This window comes from Bos indicus, chromosome 2 (genome assembly GCF_029378745.1).
Source record: "Bos indicus isolate NIAB-ARS_2022 breed Sahiwal x Tharparkar chromosome 2, NIAB-ARS_B.indTharparkar_mat_pri_1.0, whole genome shotgun sequence".
In the NCBI taxonomy this organism is placed as follows: Eukaryota; Metazoa; Chordata; class Mammalia; order Artiodactyla; family Bovidae; genus Bos; species Bos indicus.
This window is the reverse complement of record NC_091761.1, coordinates 61,342,050-61,365,748: the sequence shown is the minus strand read 5'-3', so window position 1 is coordinate 61,365,748 and position 23,699 is coordinate 61,342,050. Positions and strand designations below refer to the sequence as shown.

The 23,699-nt window shown below is 42.0% G+C and overlaps 1 long non-coding RNA gene across 4 annotated transcripts in view; it reads left to right on the top strand.

Moving 5' to 3' along the window:
- The first annotated feature begins 7 nt into the window (after positions 1-7).
- LOC139176414 (uncharacterized) overlaps positions 8-23,699 on the top strand; it is a 544,804-nt gene continuing 521,112 nt past the window's right edge. For all 4 annotated transcript variants that reach the window (XR_011560878.1, XR_011560877.1, XR_011560876.1 and 1 more), the window contains exon 1: positions 8-4,673. This is a non-coding gene — a long non-coding RNA (uncharacterized lncRNA). The remainder of the gene's footprint in view (positions 4,674-23,699) is intronic.

The following is a 23,699-nucleotide window of genomic DNA, read 5'->3' as shown; positions in this document are numbered from 1 at the left end:
GGCGTCTCCTTTTCTTGCCCCGCCCTTACGGGACTTTGCCTGGAGTTAGAGGGAATCCCCGGGAATTAGTTACAGTTTCGCGAGATCGACTCGGAGGGGACGGGTCCCGGGCATGCCAGTTGGCACGATCTCCCACGCATTCGTTTTTCAACTATATCCCACCTGCGAAGTCTACTGTGTTCTCTTTTCAGCCGTATTTACTCCTCCTCGCTTTGAGAGCAAACTGTTTGGTAAAACATCCACACACGCTCAGGACTTTTCCTCCCTTGAACTTCTCCGTCAGTACTCCCCAGCGGCAGTGTAGCTGCCTGGACTTACGGCAGACTTCCCACTTCCTAGTGGGACACAGGAGTGCTGGGTTATAGGTAGATGGCTTGTTGAGGTAGGAATGAATACTGGTGTCCAAGTCATATGTGAGGTGTAAGTGAAGTGAAGTCGCTCAGTCGTGTCCAACTCTTTGCGACCCTGTGGACTGTAGCCTACCATGCTCCACCGTCCATGGGATTTTCCAGGCAAGAGTACTGGAGTGGGTTGCCATTTCCTTCTCCAGAGGATCTTCCTGACCCAGGGATCGAACCTTGGTCTCCCCCACTGTAGGCAGACGCTTTACCCTCCGAGCCAGCAGGGAAAGGTAAGACCTGTGAGGTGTAAACCCAATGGCAAAACCTTCCACACAATTGCACTGATTGCCACACAATTGGTCTGGTTGCATTGTTAAAGGCAATGTATGTGTTGGTTGTCTAATGAATGAATCTTCCCAATTTCAGCTTTTTTTTTTTTTCTCATCCACGAACCTCTTATTGCAATTGAAACTAATATAGAAGCTTGGTAAAATACTATTTCCTCTGCTAGACTAATTTGCACCCTGCCATGTTTTAATTATTCTAGTAATCTTAACCTGGAGCAAAGTGGCACAGTTTATACTTTTCAAGAGTGCCGTTAGGCCCTAGCACGACTGAACGGGTTGTGGAGGTTACTGCATTCATGTCCTGGGATAGGATAGTGAGTAGACACATGGTCCCAACCCTCGTGTAACTTACCATCTCATTGCAGGTGTGAAATAGAGGTACCAAGTGCTAAAATTTTCTTTGAAGGCATTCACCTCAGGCTTCTCTGAGAAACTCATACTTCAGCTGAAGTCTAAGGAAGGAGTAGGAGTTAGCCAGGTGAAGAGACAAAAGAATATTCAAGGTAGGGGGTTAGGGAGAGAAAGATCTTGGATCAGTTTTGGACGAAGTGCATATAAAATGCCTTTGAGACATTTAAGGGGAGAATGTCCAGGAAACCTCTAGCTTTGTGGGGTCTAGATAAAGATGGGCAGATAAAGATGAAGAAGACACTGCCGGGTAGGTGGTAATTGATGCCCCTGGACTAGTGAAGAGGATGTTCCAAGAAGACAGTGTTAACATTGTCAATTGCTGCCTGGGCTTCAAGTAAGATGATAACTGAAAAATAGTTGTTGGATTTAGCAACATAGAAATCATTGGTGTTCTTAGTAAACACGTGAAGTGATGGGGTAAGGATGGGCTGAGAAGTGAGTGAAAGTAAAGAAATAAAAATAAAAGTGATTACAGCCAACCTTTATATAGTGCTTACTCTGTGCTAAGCACTAGTGTCAGTGTTATAATCTTTTTGTCTATGGGGAAATTCAGGCAGAGAGAAGTGAAGTAATCTGCCCATGGTCTCAGGGTCATTAAATGATGTATTTCAAAGCAGGTAGTGTGGTGCCAGGATCCATGTTCTTAACCACTGTACCTCACTGCCTTTCCTGTCTTTTGGAGACAATGAGAAGATAAGATGGGAGCGGAAGGAAAAATACAGGTGGTAGTTAATAAGGAATAAGTGAAGCTTTTTTTAAAGAGAATATCTCAGTGCATTTAAAAACTAATGGGAAAGATTCATGAAAAACTAGATTGATATACAAGACAGAAAAGGATTGAGTGATGGTATAAGGTTTTTGTTTTTTTTTTAAATAAGGGAGAGATAGGAGGTGGGACAAGGGGAAGAGGAACAATTCCTCTCTCTCAGCTGGAGGTGAGGATGCTAGGATAGTGGTAGATGTTTGATTTTAGGGCAATGAGAGATCTCCCACGTGATGACTTCTGTTTTCTCTAGAAGAGGAGGCTAAGTTATGAATCATGAGTTTGGAGGTTCCAGGGGAGGTAGAAAAGGGAGATTGGTGATTTGAGGAGAATAGAAAAGGTTAAAATATTTATAATTCTTCAGGTTATTTGGTATTTGGTATTATTTCTGGGTATTGTAAGGACCCATTTAATAAGGACCCATGATTTGGTCCTGGAACTGAGACTTCTCCAGTAGCACATGGCTGATGTGGTACCGTCATAAAGAGGCAGTTATTTCAGTCACTGTGGAGATTTTGGTGCTGATGCTGTACAGTAGAAGGGAGCCCAGTATTCATGCAAATGCCATACACATCCCAGGGAAATAAGAAAGAAAATTTTACCTGTAATTTTTTTGAAAGACCAACATTGGGCATATCATTTATTCTTAGATCAGGATGGAGGGAAGGAAAGGACAGAGATGCAAACAGCTGAATGTGGCTCTATAGATGGATAGATGGCCCTGAAATTTGAGAAGTGAAATTTGAAGAAAAGGAATAAATTTTATTCCCCTTTTAATTGATCAATGATTATTTATAGGCACTAATTTGTGCCAACAATTGCCAGGTTCTGGCAATAAAGAGATAAATTACGATCCTGGTTTTCAATAATACATAATCCACTTAGTAAGATAGCATATAACTAATGGTAAAGAAATGTGAAACTTGTCGTAGTAGTGGTAAGTACGTGCATTTCCAGCGAGAACCCTGAGATTCACTTTGACTGGGCCAGTTAAGGACACAAGTCCACTACTGACCAATCCATACAGTCAGGCAAATAGAATATTCTGATTGGTTTAGCCTAGGTTGCATTTCCCCTGGAGTTGGGAACAGAGTTAGCTTACTGGAACCATGTGGAAACCACTGTCAGAAACTAAGGGACAGGGAAATGGACCCTGGAAAGGCAACTCCAAATAACCATTGTAGAGGTCAAGAAGATTTGGGCTTTGCGCATATAAGCAGACTCCAGGGGAGTGCCTCCTCCTATCTGGTCTGGACTATTTGGATATGCTGTGTTAGTTAGTAACAAACTAATGCCCAAATCTCAGCAACTTCAACCACCACCACCACCACCACCACCACCACCACCACCTATTTCTTATTCATATTAGGTCTGTATTCTTGCCTGGAGAATCCCAGGGACAGAGGAGCCTAGTGGGCTGCCGTCTATGGGGTCGCACAGAGTCGGACACGACTGAAGTGACTTAGCAGCAGCAGCAGCAGGTTAGCAAAGGGGCTGTGCTCATGTAGTTACTCAGGCACCTAGGATGATAGATGTTCCATCTTGACACATGCTTCTGATCTCGGAGAGACGGCAGTGAGCAGTCCTGAAGAAAGATCATTTCCAGCCTAGGAATTGCATCTGGGTAGCTTGGATGAAGGGCTTCCCAGGTGGTGCCAGTGATAACCCGCCTGCCAATGCAGCAAAGAGTAAGAGACGTGGGTTTGATTTCTACTTCAGGAAGATCCCCTGGAGGAGGGCATGGCAACCCCCTCCAGTATTCTCACCTGGAGGATCGCATGGACAGAGGAGTCTGGCGGGCTGTAGTCAGGGTCACAAAGAGTCAGACACGACTGAAACACGACTTAGCACACATGCATGCACAACCTGAATGAAAACCAGGAATCCTAGCTGCTAGACCACCAGGGGCTAGAAGCTAAAAGCAAAGTTTCCCTGGCTCTTACCCTCATTGAAAACAAGAATGTTTCAGGGAGGCAAAACTTGTAAAAACAGGTACAAAGTTTATTATTAGAGACACAACACATTAAGTGGGACAGCACACAGAGAAACCATTTTATTTAAGACTGAAACAAGGCAGAAATACACACTCAGAGACAAAGGGTATGGGCATCCCCCATAACGAGGAGGAGTATAGTAAAGAGGTGATTTAAATCATACAGGATAGTCCTTCTGGGACTTGGTTTACATTTGGCCAATTACCTTGTTTATTCTTTACACCTGATCTGTTCTAGGACACTTCCCAACCTGTGTGTACATCTTTTTGCTAAGATGGATTCCATAGCAGAGGTCTTGCAAGTGGGTGCATGGCCATACTTATTATGGGGTGGTACCCCCTCATTTGTTGACCCCCAAGGAGCCTCCCTATGCAGGTGCAGACAGGGAAGATTTCCTTGACTTCAGGAGTGGTCACCTTATCTCTTTACTTCAGGAGAGCTCAGTTTCTGCTACTAGTTTTAACTTTGGAGTGTCTGGGTAAGAGCAAATCTTCGATTTTATTCCACTTGACAAACCCCAGCTGTGCAGCCCAGGGACTATCTCCTACGAGAGCCTGGCCATGGGCAGCCCTTAGCGTGGCTCTTGGGGCACCCGCCTGTTAACCCGAACCCTGCTTACTAGGCAGCGGTTGCCACAGGACCGTTGGCGACCAACTGTCAATGAATGACCGTTAGTGGTCCTGCTTAGCCATTGGTCAATCTGTAGCGTGCCCCTCCCTCAAGCAACTGTCAACGAGCAACTAACTGTCAACGAGCAACTGTTACTGGGACCATTCAGTCCATGGTCCTCAGAGTGGTGGTCCTCAGGCAGAGTGAGGTAAGAGGTGAATCCTGGCCTTCTCTGTGGGCCCTCCAGCTTACCTGGCCTCAGGCTGATGGGTGAGCTGGGTGGTGGTGGGGGGTGGCAAGGCACAGGGAACAGGCTGGGGGTTGTGTCCTTCATGGCTCCAGATTACTCGCCAAGGCCCCACAGCCCTTGAGTTGATGAATCTGTCTCCCATTGCCACCTCTGCGATTTAATGGCAGCGGCAGTCTGCCTGGGTCGCAGTCTTCTGGAACTGGCCCCTGCCATTTTGGTGGCTTAGAAGCCCTGAGAGTTAGTTTGGTCCCGGGCACCCGGCTCCCTCAGCCACAACAGCTGGGCAAAGTCTGGGAACATGGCCTTAGGGAGCTGTCAGCTGAAATCTGCCTCCTCTCAGCCGGGACTTATATCTTGGAGGGTGAAAGTTATGCCTTGGGACCTTGCCTGTTCTTGTCAGAAGAGGGAATAATATTTACTTGGTGGAGGTTTACAGGAACATCATTACCTGACCATGACCTCACCTCAAGAACAGAGGTTCTGACACCAAGACGTTTGCAACAACTACCCACGCCCCTCCCTCACCTTTCCTAGAAAAGGGCTTTACTGAAAGCTTTTGGGGAATTTGGGGTTTTTACGGCATGAACCACCCATCTCATTGCATGGCATTGCAATAAACGTTTCTCTGCTCCTTCTCCAATATTTTGGTATTGTTTGGCCTCACTGTATGTCAGACATACAGACTTGTGTGTCAGTAACATTACCTCACTTCCGTGATCACAGAGGCAGGGAAAAGAGAACCTAGCTCTTAAAATGGCTGCCTGGAGGTGACACATTTCATGTTGTACTCTTATTTCATTGGCCACACAAGTCACATGGCTATTCATGAGTTCAACAGGGCAGGATAATTTACTCTTTTGTGAGGGAACATCACTGGATTTTTGTGATCAATGAAACATTCTATCATACTCATGAGATTTCAGCATAGAAGTGAGTCTATGAAACTGTTCCATTTTGGGATTTTTTTTTTAAAGCTTTTATTCCCTCAATTAGGTATAGTCCTAATATATGAACTTCTCTTCAGAAATCTGAACAAAAATCCCATATATTGTCCCTTAACTAGGGTATGGATCTTAACTTTCCATTGCCTGTGAGGCCTCTACATGCACTTCTTCCTTACTTTGATGCCTTAACTTGATAGATTATTCTTATTTAGGACATAGCCCTAGGGGAATACTTTTGCTTCTGGCTCTCTGTCCTGATGGTGATGGAAGAGAAGAATTTGCCAGATCAGTGGCCACTGATACCATGTGCCTGAGGTCTTGTTAATCTGCTTTAATGAAGATACAGCTGCAACTAAAGCTTCGACTTGGTTGAATTTGCAGTAGTCAACTGCCAACCTCCCAAATTGTTCTGGTTTTTGCAGGAGCCAAAACAGGTATATGATGGGGACTGTCAGCTCTCAGGTCTTCAAGAGATGCACTCATCTCTGCCATTCTCCCCTGAGCATGTGATACTGTTTATGATTCATCATCCTAGTTGGAGGCTGGGGAAGCAAATTTAAAAGTTTTCCTTTTAGCTTTCTGCAATATGATGGCTTTAACCCACAGGCCGAAGAACTGTAAGGGAACAGTTCTGCCTTGTCTCTTGACCTCCTTGTAGGCATCCATATAAGCCATGTTGGCAACGGCTGGCTTGAAGTGCAGCTAATCTGAGTCTTGGAGATACACCTTGTGATCCTCCTGTAACAGAGGGGATGAAAACCGTCTCGCACTGGCTTCCCTGTCTCCTCTGGGAGGCTGTCTGATGAAGGCTTTCTGCCATCCTCCCTACCCCTACTCCCCACTAGTGAAGCTAAACAGTGTAAAATTACATAGCCAGTGTCTAGCCTCCTCAGCAACAGGGTGTCCCATAAGTCACACTTCAGTCATCTGGTCCCTTTTGTTTGTGTTGTCCTTTTTTGGTATGAAGGGCAAGGATCAAGGTGGGCTGACACCTTTGGCTATTCTTTTTACTGTGTAAGTGAGTAGCAAACTGTTTAAATCTAAAAGTGGTTGTTATATCTTGACTGATCAAATCTGTCAGGGTTTGACCTTGGCCTTGCTTTGTGTGTTCCTGTCTTGCCAGGAACCAATGTGGGGTTTGCCAACTACCAAATGTGTTCATTCCAAACTATGCATTTAGAGACCGGGAAAATGACTATGAGGCCCGTGGATCCAGTATAGGTATTGCTGTTAAGAGGTTTGAAGCATCATTGTGATTCCTAATCCTTTGTATGTGATTTTTTTTTTCCCATGTAAAAAAGGTTTGCAGGATATCTGCTAAGTAAGTTACCACTAGTCCTTTTCTTTGTTCCTAACCCTCTGAAATTTCACAATGTGTACCAACCTATGGGTCTAAATTCAACATTGTGCTGGACACTCAGCAGGCATTTCAGCCTGGAAACTCACTTAATTCTGGGGCATTTTCTTAAAAATTTTTTCAATGATTCTCTCCCTTTAATTCCTCTCTGCTTTCTTGCTTCAATGTTTATTATTCAAATACTGGCCTTTCCAAACTGGTCATCTTATTTCCTTATCATTTCTCTCCATTCTCTATCTCCTTGCCTCTTTAAACTGCCTTTGGGGAGATTTCTTCAGCTTTATCTTCTAATCTTTCAAGTGAGATTTTCTCATTTCTGCTGTCATATGTTATCATTTCCCATACACCATTTTGTTCTCTGAATTGTGTTCAAAAGAATAGAATACTGATCTTTTTTCATGAATGCAATATCTTTCTGAGCATATTAATAAGGTGATTTTGGGGGCGAGTTTTAAAGTAGTCTCTCTAATAGCCCATGTCTTACAAGTTGCTTTTTGTTAGCTTTTGGTCTCTTTCATGTTAGAGACCCACGTCAGTTGTCTGGTGAATCCTTATTTATTTATGCTGTGCAGATGATGCTGTGAAAGTGCTACACTCAATATGCCAGCAAATTTGGAAAACTCAACAGTGGCCACAGGACTGCAAAAGGTCAGTTTTCATTCCAATCCCAAAGAAAGGCAATGCCAAAGAATGCTCAAACTACCGCACAATTGCACTCATCTCACATGCTAGTAAAGTAATGCTCAAAATTCTCCAAGCCAGGCTTCAGCAATATGTGAACCGTGAACTTCCTGATGTTCAAGCTGGTTTTAGAAGAGGCAGAGGAACCAGAGATCAAATTGCCAACATCCGCTGGATCATCGAAAAAGCAAGAGAGTTCCAGAAAAACATCTATTTCTGCTTTATTGACTATGCCAAAGCCTTTGACTGTGTGGATCACAATAAACTGTGGAAAATTCTGAAAGAGATGGAAATACCAGACCACCTGATCTGCCTCTTGAGAAATTTGTATGCAGGTCAGGAAGCAACAGTTAGAACTGGACATGGAACAACAGACTGGTTCCAAATAGGAAAAGGAGTACGTCAAGGCTGTATATTGTCACCCTGTTTATTTAACTTATATGCTGAGTACATCATGAGAAACACTGGACTGGAAGAAACACAAGCTGGAATCAAGATTGCTGGGAGAAATATCAATAACCTCAGATATGCAGATGACACCACCATTATGGCAGAAAGTGAAGAGGAACTCAAAAGCCTCTTGGTGAAAGTGAAAGTGGAGAGTGAAAAAGTTGGCTTAAAGCTCAACATTCAGAAAACGAAGATCATGGCATCTGGTCCCATCACTTCATGGGAAACAGATGGGGAAACAGTGGAAACAGTGTCAGACTTTATTTTTTTGGGCTCCAAAATCACTGCAGATGGTGACTGTAGCCATGAAATTAAAAGATGCTTACTCCTTGGAAGGAAGGTTATGACCAACCTAGATAGCATATTGAAAAGCAGAGACTGAACTGAACTGAACTGAAGTTGGCATAAATAAATTTATATTTATAATTCCTGTATATTGTGATGTTTCAACATTCATTCATTCACTTATTTGTTTATGGGTGATTCTTTGATTGTCAGCTCATGTTAAAAGTGGGCACTAAAAGCTAATTAGAAGCTCTGAGCATTTGACTGCTGCTGCAGCTGCTGCTGCTGCTGCATCGCATTAGTTGTGTCCGACTCGGTGCAACCCCATAGACGGCAGCCCACCAAGCTCCACCGTCCCTGGGATTCTCCAGGCAAGAACACTGGAGTGGGTTGCCATTTCCTTCTCCAATGCATGAAAGTGAAAGTGAAGTCGCTCAGTCGTGTCCGACTCTAGCGACCCCATGGACTGCAGCCTACCAGGCCCTTCCGTCCATGGGATTTTCTAGGCAAAATTATTGGAGTGGGACTGGAGTTTGCCAGTTTCAGGTTTTACCCAGTGATAAAACGGGTTGGGCCATTTGGTGGGCAACCGTAGGTGTCTTTATCTTTAGTACTTTCCCTTTGGCTAGTCAGACTGTTCAGTGTAAAGTGCTTCTAATTTCCTACCTGAAGATAAAAGGTCTTCTAGTGTTCTAGGAATGTTCAGCATTCTACATGCATGTGGTCACTGAATTCTAGTCTTGGTATAGTACCTAGGTTCTAAAGTTCAAGGACCCACTTTTTTACCCTCTCCAGAGAATACATCATGTCAGGGTAGAAGAGGACTCTTGACAAAACAGTGAAGTAGGGAGGGATGTAAGGATCAGACTTTTCATGTAGTTTCCCACAGTTTTCCCTGTAAGTTCTCCTCCCCACTTCTATTTGCAGAGGTAGTTGGTGCTGCTTATCCTGAGTATTCTGAGGTTTCTATGGTATAAATTAGGTTGATTCTCAGCTTTCCTGACTACTGCCTTAGGATTCAGCTTTTCATATCTGCAAAATTGGTTAGCACTGGTCTGTCTGCTTTCCAGCTCCTTGAATTTTGGGGATATTCTCCCCCTTTCTGTTCTCCCATCTGTGTGATTTTAGTTTCTGTAGGACTAGGGCCAGAAGCAAGACTGGATCTGCCATCCTAACACAAAAGTCATTTTTCATATTTTATTTTATAATGTTAGTGCAGGTAAGGGGCTTCCCAAATGGTGCTAGTGGTAAAGAACCTGCCTGCCAACGCAGGAGATGTAAGAGATTCAGGTTGGATCCCTGGTTTGGGAAGATCCTCTGGAGATAGATATGGCAATCTGCTACAGTGTTCTTGCCTGAAAAATCCCATGGACAGAGGAGCCTGGCAGTCTATGGTCTATAGGGTCAAAAAGAGTTGGACACGACTGAAACAATTTAGCACACACACACATGTAGTGCATATAAGACACTTAGCTCATGGCTAATGCTCATCCATTTGTTCAACAAATAAGTACCAACTATGTGAAAGGCATTAGTCTGGGCATTTGAGATACATCAGGGAACAAAGCAAGATAAAAATACCAGCTCTTGTAGATCTTACCTTTTAGAGGTGTGGAGGTAGACAAAAAAAATTATAATGAGTAAATTCTACAACATGTTAGACAGTGATAATAAGAAAGAAAAAAAAGTAGAGCAAGATAAGGGAAATGGGGAGTGCTGAGTGGCAGGAGCATGGGGTGAGTTGCAATATTAAATATGATCAGGGTACGCTTCATTGAGAAGGTGACATTTCACAATTTAAAGATAGTGAGAGACAAGGCCAGGAACATATCTGGGGAAGAAGCATTCCAGGCAAGGGAACAGCTAATGGGATTTAAGGTGAGAGGAACAATGCAAATATTCTATACAACAAAGTAATGTCTTCAGGGCCTCTGAAGTGTGGGCCTAAATGACTCCGATTTGCTATGCAATTTTTTTCACAAATTTTTTTTCAAATTGTGATTAAGAAATCACATAATATAAAATTTACGCTCTTAACTTTTTCAAAGGTACTGTTTAGCTGTGCTAACTGTATTCACATTGTTATATAATAGATCTGTAGAACTTTTTCATCTTGTAAAACTGAAACTGTATACTCATCAAAGAACAACTCACCATTTCCCCCCTCCCCAGTTCCCTGGAAACTATCATGTTAGTTTCTGTTTTCATGGTTTAACTGCTTTAGGTATTTCATATAAATGGAATAATAAAATATTTGTCCTTTTGTGAATTGCCAAGATTTTTGAGTTCTTCAGTTCAGTTCAGTTGCTTAGTGGTGTCTGACTCTTTGCGACCCTGTGGACTGCAGCATGCCAGGCTTTCCTGTCCATCATCAACTCCCGGAGCTTGCTCAAACTCATGTCCATTGAGTCAGTGATGCCATTCAACCATCTCATCCTCTGTTGTCCCCTTCTGCCTTCAATCTTTCCCAGCATCAGCTTCTTTTCCAATGAGTCAGTTCTTCGCATCAAGTGGCCAAAGGGAGTTTCAGCTTTAGCTTCAGTCCTTCCAATGAATATTCAGGACCAATTTCCTTTAAGATTGACTGATTTGATCTCTTTGAAGGGTAAGGGACTCTCAAGAGTCTTCTCCCACACCACAGTTCAAAAGCATCGATTCTTCGGTGCTCAGTTTTCTTTATGGTCCAGCTCTCGCAACCATACATGACTATTGGAAAAAATCATAGCTTTGACTATATGGACCTTTGTCGACAAAGTAATGTCTCTGTTTTTTAATATGCTGTCTAGGTTGGTCATAGCTTTTCTTCCAAGGGGCAAGCATCTTTTAATTTCATGGCTGCATTCACCATCTGTGTTTCTCTCTAAGTAAATCTGTTTCTTTCCTATCACTTTGTCTCGCACTGCATTCTTTCAGTGAGGAGGCATTAAGAACGTGAGCTTCATTAAGTCCTGAGACCAGCTGTGAGATCTCAATTTAAAAAACCATGGGTTCAAGTCCCAGTCTGGGTTTAGGCCCGGTTGGAGTCCCCTCACAAGGGTTCAAATTGCAAATCTGAGTTGCATGGTTTCAGCGCTTTGTTACGGCAGCCTTAGCTAACTAATATACTTGGAAACTTGTTAGAAATGTAAAGGCTCTGGCTTCATTTCAGAACTACTAATGTCAGAAATTCTGAGGGTGGAACTCAGCACTCTGTTTTTAAAAGCCTTTTGGATGATTCTGATGAGCACTCAAGTTTGGGTGGGGCCAGTCCAGTTATTTAGGATGTAGGAACCTGACTAATCTAGGTTCAGATCCCAAATCTACCACTTATTAGTTGTGTGATTTGGGGTACTTTAAAAAACTTCTCTGTGTTTCAATCACCTCATCTATAAAATGAAGATAATCCTAGTCCTTATCTCTAAGGTTGCAATAAGTGATAAACGAGTCCATCCAGATAGAATTTAGAACAATGCCTGGTGCATAGTTAGTGCTCAACAAATGTGAACTATTATTATAGTGGAAACTATGTAGATGTTGAGTTTGAATCTTGTTTAAAATGGTTGAGTTTGAAAAAAGTAGTGAAGCTTATTGGAATTATTGCAGAGGGAGGGCCTAGGGACTTGAGTAAAGTTGAAAACTCCCACTCCTAGTCTGGCTGCTTGAAACGCTCCCCCCCCCCTCCCCCCCCCCACTTCCTGGTTTATGTTTGTGATGTAGATGGTGCCAAGTTCTTTGGAGTTTATGCAAATAACACATAGCACACATTGTTATGTTGCTGTTCATCCTCTATGAAGGCCCATTGTCATCAACTTTATATCCTGTTCCCATGAGAACTTTTACCTTTTTCTCTTCTTTGCATTCTGTCCTTGATGGATTGTCTTGTTTCTCACTTACACAACTTATCCTCTTTCCCTGACGGCCCATTTAAAACTACCTTCTATTAAAAAAAAAAAAAAAGTTTTCCATTGAGGCGTCTAGATACTCATTTCCCTTGTTTTTCATTTGCTTTCTAGCTGAGACGACTCCAGTTGTTTTACAGTGTGCAGCTGCCGCTAGATACTAATGATATTTTCTCTGGGTGAGTTGCATTTCCCAGGCTTGTTTCTGTATATTTGATTGTTTTCTGTATTTTATGTGAGTTGTAAACACACTGGGTAGAAACAACTCAATAAATGACAAACAGTAAAATGAATAATAAAAAGTTATAGTCTCATAAAAGGAGAATGAGTGGGGATCCTTTCCCAAATAGAAGTAAGCCGAGGATATCAGTATGTTATGAAAATGCTGGCAAGCTGCTACTTTGTCTTAAAATATTCTTTCAGTCTCAAACTTGTTTTTGTAATCTTCCCTTGCAATACACAATTCACTTTCCTTCCTACTTACCTTGTTAATCACTCTAGCAAACATAGCCATTCATATAACATCCAGGCCCCAAATCTTGGTATCATTTCTTATTGCCTTCTCTTCTCCCCAACATCGAAAAATCTACCCAAATCTATCTGCTGTTGACTTTTTCACATTATCCATCTATAACTTATCTCAAAGACCAGGCTTTGTACAATCATGGGGACCTAGAGAGTTCAGGGTAAGTAGTAATTCATTTGGTTGGATTATGTCCAATCTTATTTTGTGATTCCATGTTTGACTGTAGCCATATCCAGAAATACTGCAATAGGACTCAAACTCCCTCCCTGCAATAAATTGAAATATAAAATAAGAAGCAAATGCAAAGTATATCGCACTTTTAAAAGAACTGTACATGAGGTTGGAAGTGGGGAAACAATCAAATAGTAATAGCAGCTATGGGGATCTCATGTGCCTCTTGCTGTTTGACTGTTCTTATTCATTATTCAGGTGCCCTTTTGTTGTTTTCTGCTTTGTTCGCTTTAACATAATACAGTTTTTCACTATAAGTTCACTGTTGCCACCATTCAGGGAGCACGTGAAGTTTTATCATCTATCTCTTCTTTAAGGAAAAGTGTTTTACTTTTAGAAATGTTCTTCACTGATAATTATGTTCTCTAGTGTCCTTTTTTTTAAAAAAATATTTTTAATTGAAAGATAATTACTTTATAATGTTGTGTTGGTTTCTGCAGTTCAACAATGTGGATCAGGAAGATGGGCATGGCAACCCACTCCAGTATTCTTACCTGGAGAATCCCCTGGACAGAGGAGCCTGGTGGGCGGCAGTCCATGGGGTCACAAACAGTGGGACATGACTGAGCAGCTAACACTACATACATATATCCTCTCCCTCTTGAACCTTCCTCCCACCATCCCACCCCATCCAACTCCTCTAGGTCATCAGAGAGCACCAGGCTGAGCTCCCTGTACCATACAGTAACTTCCCCACTAGCTATCTATTAATTACTTTACATATGGTAATGTACATGTTTCAGTGCTACTCTCTCAATCATCCCACCCTCTCCTTCCTCTGTGTCCACAAGTCCATTCTCTCCATCAGCCTAATGTCCTTTATCTATTCTTATTAATAATTCTAAATATGACTTTTAGATCCAAAGGAACTATTTTCTGTATTCTGAAGAATAACTTTAAGTCACTTATAAACAAGTCATGCTAAATTAAAACACTTAATTCCATCTATTTCTCTTTTCAATGATCTAAACTCAGACAGGTCTTCCTAATTGAGTCACTCAATCCAAAAGTTAAGAAAATCTAGTTCCTATTCTGTGAGCTAGGAATGTTTTTGAGGATGGCAAGAAAAAAGATCTCCCGTCCCATATGTTCTTTTGCAGTGTGACTGTGCTATTCCCTTATACATAAGAAGAGGTTATTTTCTTTACTTGTGAATCTAAGCTGGCCAATGATTTATTCTGATCAATAGGATACAGCAAAAAAATGATGCCTTGCAACTTTCAAGGCTGAGTCTTAAGAAATCTGCAGCTTCTACTTTCATGTCTTAGAGTGATCTTTCTTGGATCCACTTGCCATGCTGTGAGCTGTGAGGAAGCCCAAGAAGCCGTGTGAAGAGTCCTCATGGAGGAAAATGAAAGACATTGATCAGCAACCGTTGCTGAGCTCCCAGTTGGGATGTGAATGAAGTCATTTTGGACATTCCGGCCATCTCAGGACCCTAACCAACACTCTGAACTAGAACTGCCTGATCAACTCATAGAAAAATGATAAATAATAAGTTGCTGCTGTTAAAACCACTATGTTTTCAGATGGTTTGTAATGCAGTAAAGGGCTTCCCAGGTGGTGCTGGTGGTAAAGAACCCGCCTGCCAATGCAAGAAACATAAGAGACATGGGTTCCATCCCTGGGTCAGGAAGATCCCCTGGAGAAGGGCATGGCAACCCACTCTAGTATTCTTGCCTGGAGAATCCCATGGACAGAGGAACCTGGCGGGCTACAGTCCAATACCTAACTGGCCTGCTGGGGCTCTACTCACCTTGTTTTGAGGCCTTGCATCAAGTTCACCTGCTTACCTCACCACCCCCAGACTTCTGGACAAGTGTAACATACTTTCTGAGACTTCACAATATTCTTTTGGCTCTATGGACTAAATAGTTCACCCTTCCTTGTTTATGAAAATGGCCAAATGATAAACCAAAGTAGTCATAACAATTTTTGAATACTTATCATGTGTCAGACACTGTTTTAAATGTAATACATTTATTAATATATTTAACCCCCAGAGCAACTTTGAACTAGATGCTATTATTATCTCCATTTTACAGATGGGAAAACCAAGGCACAGAGAAATGAAGTAACTTGTGTGAAGTCCAATAGCAAGTGAAGGAATCACCAGCCACGAACTGCTTCCCACAAAAAATGCCTCATGCTCATCAGGTTATCCCTAAAGTGACTTAGGCGAGTGAAATTTCTTTCACTTGTGTTACTTGATCCTCACACTTTAAGAAAGTTCTTTCAGGCTTTGACTGCGTCATTCATTTTTATTAATACTAGGCTCTGGACTGTGTCTCATGCTGCCACTCACATTTAGAAAAACATAATGTTAGAGGAGTCTAAATGCTTGACTATTTCTACATTCACAGTGGGTAGTATGGAGTGTTTGCTCAGTTTTCACAGGTTTCTCATCCCCATGTGGCCACCAGAGAGGGCAGCAGAGTGACAGGCAGGCAGCCACCTGGAGAAGCGGGTAGAGAAACAGAGCTGGCGGGAGGACCAAGGCAGCGCCGTTGTGGGCTAGATAGGGAGACCCAGGCGAGAGTGCAGCACAGATTCCCTCATCATTCATCAGAGTGGAGGGGACAGCTGCTGCTTCTCATAACAGAAGCCAGGGGCAGCCAAAGTGATGCCAGCCATACTTAAAGTGGGGAGTAGCCTCTGTGTTTCTTACTCAATTGCAGCCTTAACATGAGCTCCCAGTGCCACTTTCCAAACTGGACGACTGCCTTCAGGTCCCTCTTAGGCAGACATTCTAGAGATATTACTGTGAAGACAGGGTGTGATTTTGCTTCAAGTAGCTTAAAAGTCCTTCTCCTCCCTATCTGCCTGATAACTGCCTCAAGAATTCTGGGGGATATAAAAAAAGCTAGTTATAAAGTTGGATAGATCTGCATTCTCATGTGTATTTAGAGCAAGGTCTTTGGAGATAAACAGTTCTGGGGAGAGTCCTGTCTCTGCTGCTTATTATGTGGCTTTGGAAAAATTGCTTTCTTCTCTGAGCATCAATGTCATTAGGTGTAGAAAAGGTTAGTGGTATTTACCTTGTGTGGTTGTTGTGAGGACTAAATAAATCCTATAGGCAAACTTCTTGGTTTCATGTAAACTAAGCTACAGTCAGGGTACCTATTACTTCTGTCCACAGTATATATGGACATCTAGATAACCATGAATTACCATGCTGCCTTAGAGTGTAAGATGCAAAGGTTGGAGCTGGTGTTTCATGCTCAACTATACAATGTTTATTTAACAGTTTATTTAACTTATATGCAGAGTACATCATGAGAAACGCTGGACTGGAAGAAACACAAACTGGAATCAAGATTGCCGGGAGAAATATCAATAACCTCAGATATGCAGATGACACCACCCTTATGGCAGAAAGTGAAGAGGAACTCAAAAGCCTCTTGGTGAAAGTGAAAGTGGAGAGTGAAAAAGTTGGCTTAAAGTTCAACGTTCAGAAAACGAAGATCATGGCATCCGGTCCTACCACTTCATGGGAAATAGATGGGGAAACAGTGGAAACAGTGTCAGACTTTATTTTTCTGGGCTCGAAAATCACTACAGATGGTGACTGCAGCCATGAAATTAAAAGACGCTTACTCCTTGGAAAGAAAGTTATGACCAACCTAGATAGCATATTGAAAAGCAGAGACATTACTTTGCCAACAAAGGTCCATCTAGTCAAGGCTATGGTTTTTCCAGTGGTCATGTATGGATGTGAGAGTTGGACTGTGAAGAAAGCTGAGCACTGAAGAATTGATGCTTTTGAACTGTGGTGTTGGAGAAGACTCTTGAGAGTCCCTTGGACTGCAAGGAGATCCAACCAGTGCATTCTGAAGGAGATCAGCCCTGGGATTTCTTTGGAAGGAATGATGCTAAAGCTGAAACTCCAGTACTTTGGCCACCTCATGTGAAGAGTTGACTCATTGGAAAACACTCTGATGCTGGGAGGGATTGGGGGCTGGAGGAGAAGGGGATGACAGAGGATGAGATGGCTGGATGGCATCACTGACTCGATGGACATGAGTCTGAGTGAACTCCGGGAGCTGGTGATGGACAGGGAGGCCTGGCGTGCTGCGATTCATGGGGTCGCAAAGAGTCGGACACGACTGAGTGACTGATCTGATCTGATACAATGTTTGCTCAGGAAAAAAGACAACTGTCACAACTACTTTAGAAAAGTACGATCTTTTTTGACGCTTTCATTTTAATTTCATCCCCTAAAGGTTTTGGAGATATGTGTTATGAAACTGACTTCTATAAGTTTAAAAAGTATCTCAGTCTCAGTCACATGTCCTTAATCTGAGGTTCCTGGTCTCCAAGCGTCCCTGACCTTTTTGAAATGGTATGCGACACTTCGTGTGTTTACATGTACGTGCACTTTTGGTGTGGGGAAATGGTTCATAATTAGCAACAGACACTCAGAAGGGTCCGTGCTTAGACAAAAGACTAAAAACTCTAATACAGAAACAGTCGCTTAAATCTGCTACTGAAAGTAACTTGGAGGCCTTCCCTGACTTAAGACAAAGCAAACACTGCTCTGGAAAGCAGTGGAAATGAATCCTGTCTTTCAGCCAGTCTTTTTCCCCCAGTGTGTCCCTAACAGAGTGGGAGGCTGGCTGTTCCTGCTGGCACAGGTAATGCTGTAAAGACAGGACCTTGTGGATGAAGAGGTGTTGCCTTCCCTAATTACCACTGACAAGACCAAAGCCTAACCTCAGCTGCACCTTCTGTCTCTGGGAAGTCATTGATGGAGCAGGTCGATAATGAGGATTTGCTACCTGAAACATAATTCTCAGGATGACAAATATCTAAATTACATCTCTAGACGCATACCTGAGCCAAAGCCCTAAAGGCTGATGGCCACAAGAAGTGTGTGTGGTGTTCTTCATTCAGTGGGGCTTATTAAATGAGGCTGATATCACTTAGAATCTTGGAAGGGGCAGGTGTCCAAGGGGCCCTTTTGGCTTCTGCAGTGGGGACTGACAGCCCGAGCACTGGGGTCTGTAATTTATGCCTCCGGCACAGAATATACACAAAGCAGGGATAGTCACATCAGCATTTAGGGATTTAAGGCTAGTTTCTCTTATCCACAGACCCCTGTCTCCAAAATTATAAGGATAATCCAGCTAATTAATAACTTTTTTTAAAATATGGACAGTTTCAACATTTCACTACCAAGTTTAATGTTTTCTAGTTTCTTGTAATATATACTCATTTTCAAAAATTTTATTGGAGTATAATTGATTTACAATGTTAGTTTTGGGTGTACTGATTGATTCAGTTATATATATTGATTCAGTTATATATATATGTATATACATATGCATACATATTAAAACTAAATATATATATATTCAGATTCTTTCCATTATAGGTTATTATAAGATACTGAGTACAGTTCTCTGTTTGTACCTTATTTTTAAATAGCATGTTTCTTGGTGCATAAAGTAAATGAAAATACAGTCCTCAGGGGAGAGGATTTAAAGTGATTTATTAAGATTTCAATGGATGATGACTTATTTTGCAATTGTTGTTATTACATCCCTTTAATTAACAGATAATCCATGAATTATGGAATATGCAATAGACTATGTTAGGGAAACATTTTTTGATCTGTGTAAATAAACTGAGATGAATGGTGGGTGCACCTGTTCCTAGTGTGTCCAGGGAATATGTGAAACTCTGGCACAGGATGAATGTCTGTTGGTGTCAGTGTGACAATAATAAAACAAAGCTGGCACTGAGGTCAGGAAGTCTTTGGTGGGCGGGAAGCTACCGTCTGCAAACAGAGCCCAGCACGGCTGTGTGTTCTGATGCCCATCAACCAGGAAAGGGAATCTAAGGTTTCCAAACGATTTTCCCTCTTCACAAAGCTGTTATGAAATAAAATACAAATCCTTCCTGAATGTTTCTAGCTTTCCTTCCTTTAGGAAGTTTTTGGTCAATGGGAAACAAAGTCGTATTCAAAGGATTAAAGCCATAGTCATTCTATTGTTTACAGCTTCAATAATGTGGCTTTCCTTCCATGCACAAAATTTTCAATTCACAAATCATCTAAAAAACAGGAAATTTGGGGGAAACACGTGCTTATGATAACAAACAAGGGATCTATCGTGTGGTATAGCAGTTTACGCAAAGAGGCATCCGATTTTCAGATTTTATTTTTTTTTAACTCTGCTGTACTCTGGATGCATTCTAGGAAGATTATTCCTTAAAACAAAAAGCCATATGGTTTATAACATAAAACGACTCAGTTCCCATCCCTGCCTCTAGAGCCGGGAGTGGTGGGGAGGAGGGGAAGCAGATTTTGTCTGTTACTTCCAAGGCTACAAAGCAGGCAGCACCATAGAGGCAACAGGCATCTTCCATACCCCTTCTCCCTGCTGTCCTTAGTCATCTGCTTCCCCTCTCAATCTAGCCAAGTCCTGGGTCCTTTTCAAGGGAATGGAGAACGCTGGCAACATCGGTTAGCAAGGATGAAGAGAAAGCTCGAGAGAGGCCATGGTAGGCAGCTCTGAGCTCTGGCTGTGGGCAGTAATTCCAGGGAGCCAGAGGTAGTGGAAACAGCTTCATGTTTGCAAGCGGGGGAAAGCAGGGCTGGTGGGGGCCTAGGGCAGAGCAGTAGCACTTAGCTGTGAGCAGAAAAACTTGTTCTGTAAAATCTGTTAAAGTTGCTTCTAAATAAACTACAAAAGGAATTCTTATTTTATCTAGATTATTTTGATGACAATATTTTAACTTTTAAATCTGTATGCTAAAAGGAACATAATAGATTCTTCTGAATAATATTTAACATCTGGAATTCCTCAATATCATTATTTATCCTAAGTCCCCCATCTTCTACCATTCCCTTTAACTTTCATCTGTATTTTCAAGAAAAATATCACTTCTCTCTCAGTGAAGGATGACAAAACATTCTCTCTTTACTTTCTAATATTTTCTATACTTTTGCGATGCAAAGTGTGGTCTGGATATCAGTTGCAGTAGCAGCAACAGCTTGGTTGGTAGAAATGCCTCAGGCCCTATTCTATGACGATTGAATCAGACTCTACATTTAAGGGGATCTCCAGTGATTTGCATGCAAATTAAAATTTGGGAAGGGCTAGACTATATTGTCCAGTTCTTTGCGACTCCATGAACTGTAGCTCCCCAGCCTCCTCTGTCCATGGAATTCTCCAGGCAAGAATACTGGAATGGGTTGCCCTTCTTTTCTCCAGGGGATCTTTCCAACCCATGGTTCGAGCCCAGGTTTTCCACATTGCTGGCAGATTCTTTACCATCCAAGCCACCAGGGCTCACCCAATTCATGATCCATACCACTAAGGCAGGTGTCATTGTCCTTTTATAGATTAGGAAACTGGGCCCTAAGAAATGATTCAGTTTGCCTCTGGTCATACATTTTTATCAGAATCATCTGGGAAACTTGTTAAAATTGCAGATACCTTGGCTCTACCCCCAGATCTACTGAATGAGAATCACTGTGGCTGAGGCTCTGAAACATGGATTTAAAAAAGAAAAAAAACTTCCTGGGAGAATCTGAAGCTCCAAAAAGTTTGGTAACAGATTATGCTGGAACACAGAAGAATGGGAATTAGAATATGTAGCCTCTCATGTTTAATGTGCTGCTGCTATAGGGTCTTGAGAAGAATAGGTACAAATGGTTAGCCTTTAGTGAAAATAGTTAAGCCAATGTCTCAATAATTCTGTCAGTTTCATTAGACCCTAACTCTGTTTGCTACCCTTGAAAGCTAGGGAGAATCAAGTCCAATGAAAATGGGCTATTTTTGGTATATGATTTAGTTGTGATTATTATGGAATTCATGATCATCATAATCATCACTATGAAGGCAATGGCACCCCACTCCAGTACTGTTGCCTGGAAAATCCCATGGATGGAGGAGCCTGGTGGGCTGCAGTCCATGAGGTCGCACACAGTCAGACACGACTGAAGCGACTTAGCAGCAGCAGCAGCAGCATTATGGAATTAGCTAAAAGGACCATCAATTTAAGTTTGATGTATCTTGTTAGTTTGTGATACAGGAATTAAACATTTTTTTTCCTGCTATGGGAGTTGTAAGATAGTGTAGACCTGCAGTACTTTACCAACCGCTATGCTTCCTTCCCTTTGCATACATCTTCTAACTAAGAAGAAAACCATAGAATAAGAAAAAAAGCCCAAAGCTACAGCTGTTTAAGCAATCTTTAAACCTCAGACATCATTTATTTACCTGGCTAGTAAGAAAAGATTAACTTTTAAGAAGACTTCTCCAAGTTGTCAGGTAACTCCCAAATCTCTCTCTCCTGCCCAACCCACTCCATAAGCTCTAGAATCCTAAATTCAACTGTGTGTGGAACAATTCTGTTCTGAATGTCCTACAGACTTCTCAGACTTGGAGAGTCCCAATCCAAATTCATTACCACTCTGCCCATTGTTCTTCCTGGATACACTCTATAAGCTGATGACTATACCATTCTTTGCATCATCCCAGCCAGAAATATAGACATTGCCTCTGGATTCTTTTCTCCCTCCCAGTGGATAGCCAGTCTTCCCTCTCTCTGATCCCTCTCCTCTTCATCTCCACTGTAGCTCCACCTCCGGCCTCCATTGTCTCTTCCTTAGGCCACCATGATGGCTTTCAAGGTGGCCCCCTTACCTAGAATTCTACCTGACTTCATTTCCCACTGTTCTTTGCTTCAGTGTAACCCAGCTGCTTTCACTCTTCATGCTGTCTTGCCCATCTGTGCCTTTGCACATGCAACTTATGCTCTATGGATTTTCCCTTCCCACCCCCTGTGTATGGCAAATTCCTACCCGATTTTTATGATACTGCTCTGTATTCCCTTCTCTGTGAAGCTTTCCCTGAGGACTCCTCTTGGGTGTGGACTCTTCCCTCCTTTGTAATCCCATTGGAGTCTTCATTATAGTACCCCTCTCACGAGGTTACAGCTGTGTTTATATTTTCTTCTCCTTCATCAAAGTATGAGCTCCTTGAAGGAAGGGAATGTGTCTTAGTAATGTTTGAATAAGGCATTCAATGATCCAATAACAATTCAATGACAGAACCCGGTCAATCAGACAAACATAAGTTCAGTGAATACCTGGCTAGATTTCTGGATTCCAAGATGGCTTAGGGTAAGAGGAACTGAAATGTATTGAGCAACTATTATGTGTAAAGAGCTTAACACCCATCATTTATCTAGTTTTTAAAGATAATCCTTTGAAGTAAATGTCATTCTAATTATGTAATGTTGAAACTCAAGACTCTAAGCAATTAATTGCTTGCTTGAGGTCTCCGTAAATGATAATAGTTGGAATTGAATTCAGGCTTTTCTAACTCCAAATTCTTACCATCTCATGCAGTCCTTGATATTACCTGAGCACAGCCATAGATTTTAGAATTACTTCTCTTTGTTTTTAGAATATTAAAATATTTATTTCTAAAGAGTAGTGGTGAAATCATGTATATTAGGCAGTCTCTAAAGATGGTCCCTAATGAACTCTGCCTCCTGGTATTTATGCCTTCCCCGCCCCCTGCTTTCTTTGACTCCCACCACGTGGCATGTGGGATCTTGATTCCCCCACTAGGGATCAAACCTGTGCCCTTGCAGTGGAAGTGTGGCATTTTAATCACAGGACTGCCAGGAAAGTCCCTTATGCCTTTTTATAATCCACATTCCATGTATCTAGGTTGGTCCTGTATTACCAATTAAATGTAGCAGAAGTTGGGTCATAAGAAGCCTCACAATGTCCTTCTGAAATACTTGTGCTGGAGGGAGCTAGCTGCCATGTAAGAGATCTGCCTTCCTGGAACCACCAGGTTGTGAGAAGCCCAGCTTATCCTCATGGAGGGAGAGATGTCTGACCAGCCCCCAGCTTTCCCTGCTATCCCAGTTCAGGTACCAGACATGGTAATCAAGGAGCCTTCTTAGATGTCGGGCCTCAGCTACCATCTGATGGCAACAGCACCAAACACTCCAATTGAGAACTGCCTAGCGGAGCCAAGCGTTGTTCTCTCTCATGGAACCATGACAGATATGTTGTTCTTTGAAGTCACTCAGTTTTGCAGTGGTTTGTTAGGCAGCAATAGGAAACTAGAACACCATGGCGTTTTTTTTATAAGAAAATAACAATATTTGTAAGTGTATCTTTTTAAGCTTTTTATTGTTGCTTTACAGAGCACACACTGTAATATAAGTAGATTTCTAGCTCATTTCTTAATGAGGTTTATGACCTTGAGCGAGTCTCTTTATAATAATGTCACTGAGCTTCATGTACCTCAGTGTCAAAATGAAGGATTGAAACTAGTTAATCACTAAAATCCATTCTAGTTCCAAAACTGTATCATTCCCTTCAAACTGTCAGGGAACAATTGAATTTTTATCTGCCAAGTTTTTAACTTGCAGTAAAATTTTACAGGCACAAGAATTTTAAGAGAAGCAATGAAGGCCAGGGAAGTGCTGACTCGGCACAATGCTGATTGTTAGCAGGGAAAAAAAAAGGAGCTATTAATCTGATTCTTTCAATCCTTCTCCCCAAATCAAAATTCAAAAAGATGATTGTCTATAACAAAAGACTTGAAAGAGAATTCCTAACACCCTTCCACCGACCCCCCCACTTCCCCAGCTTGAAAA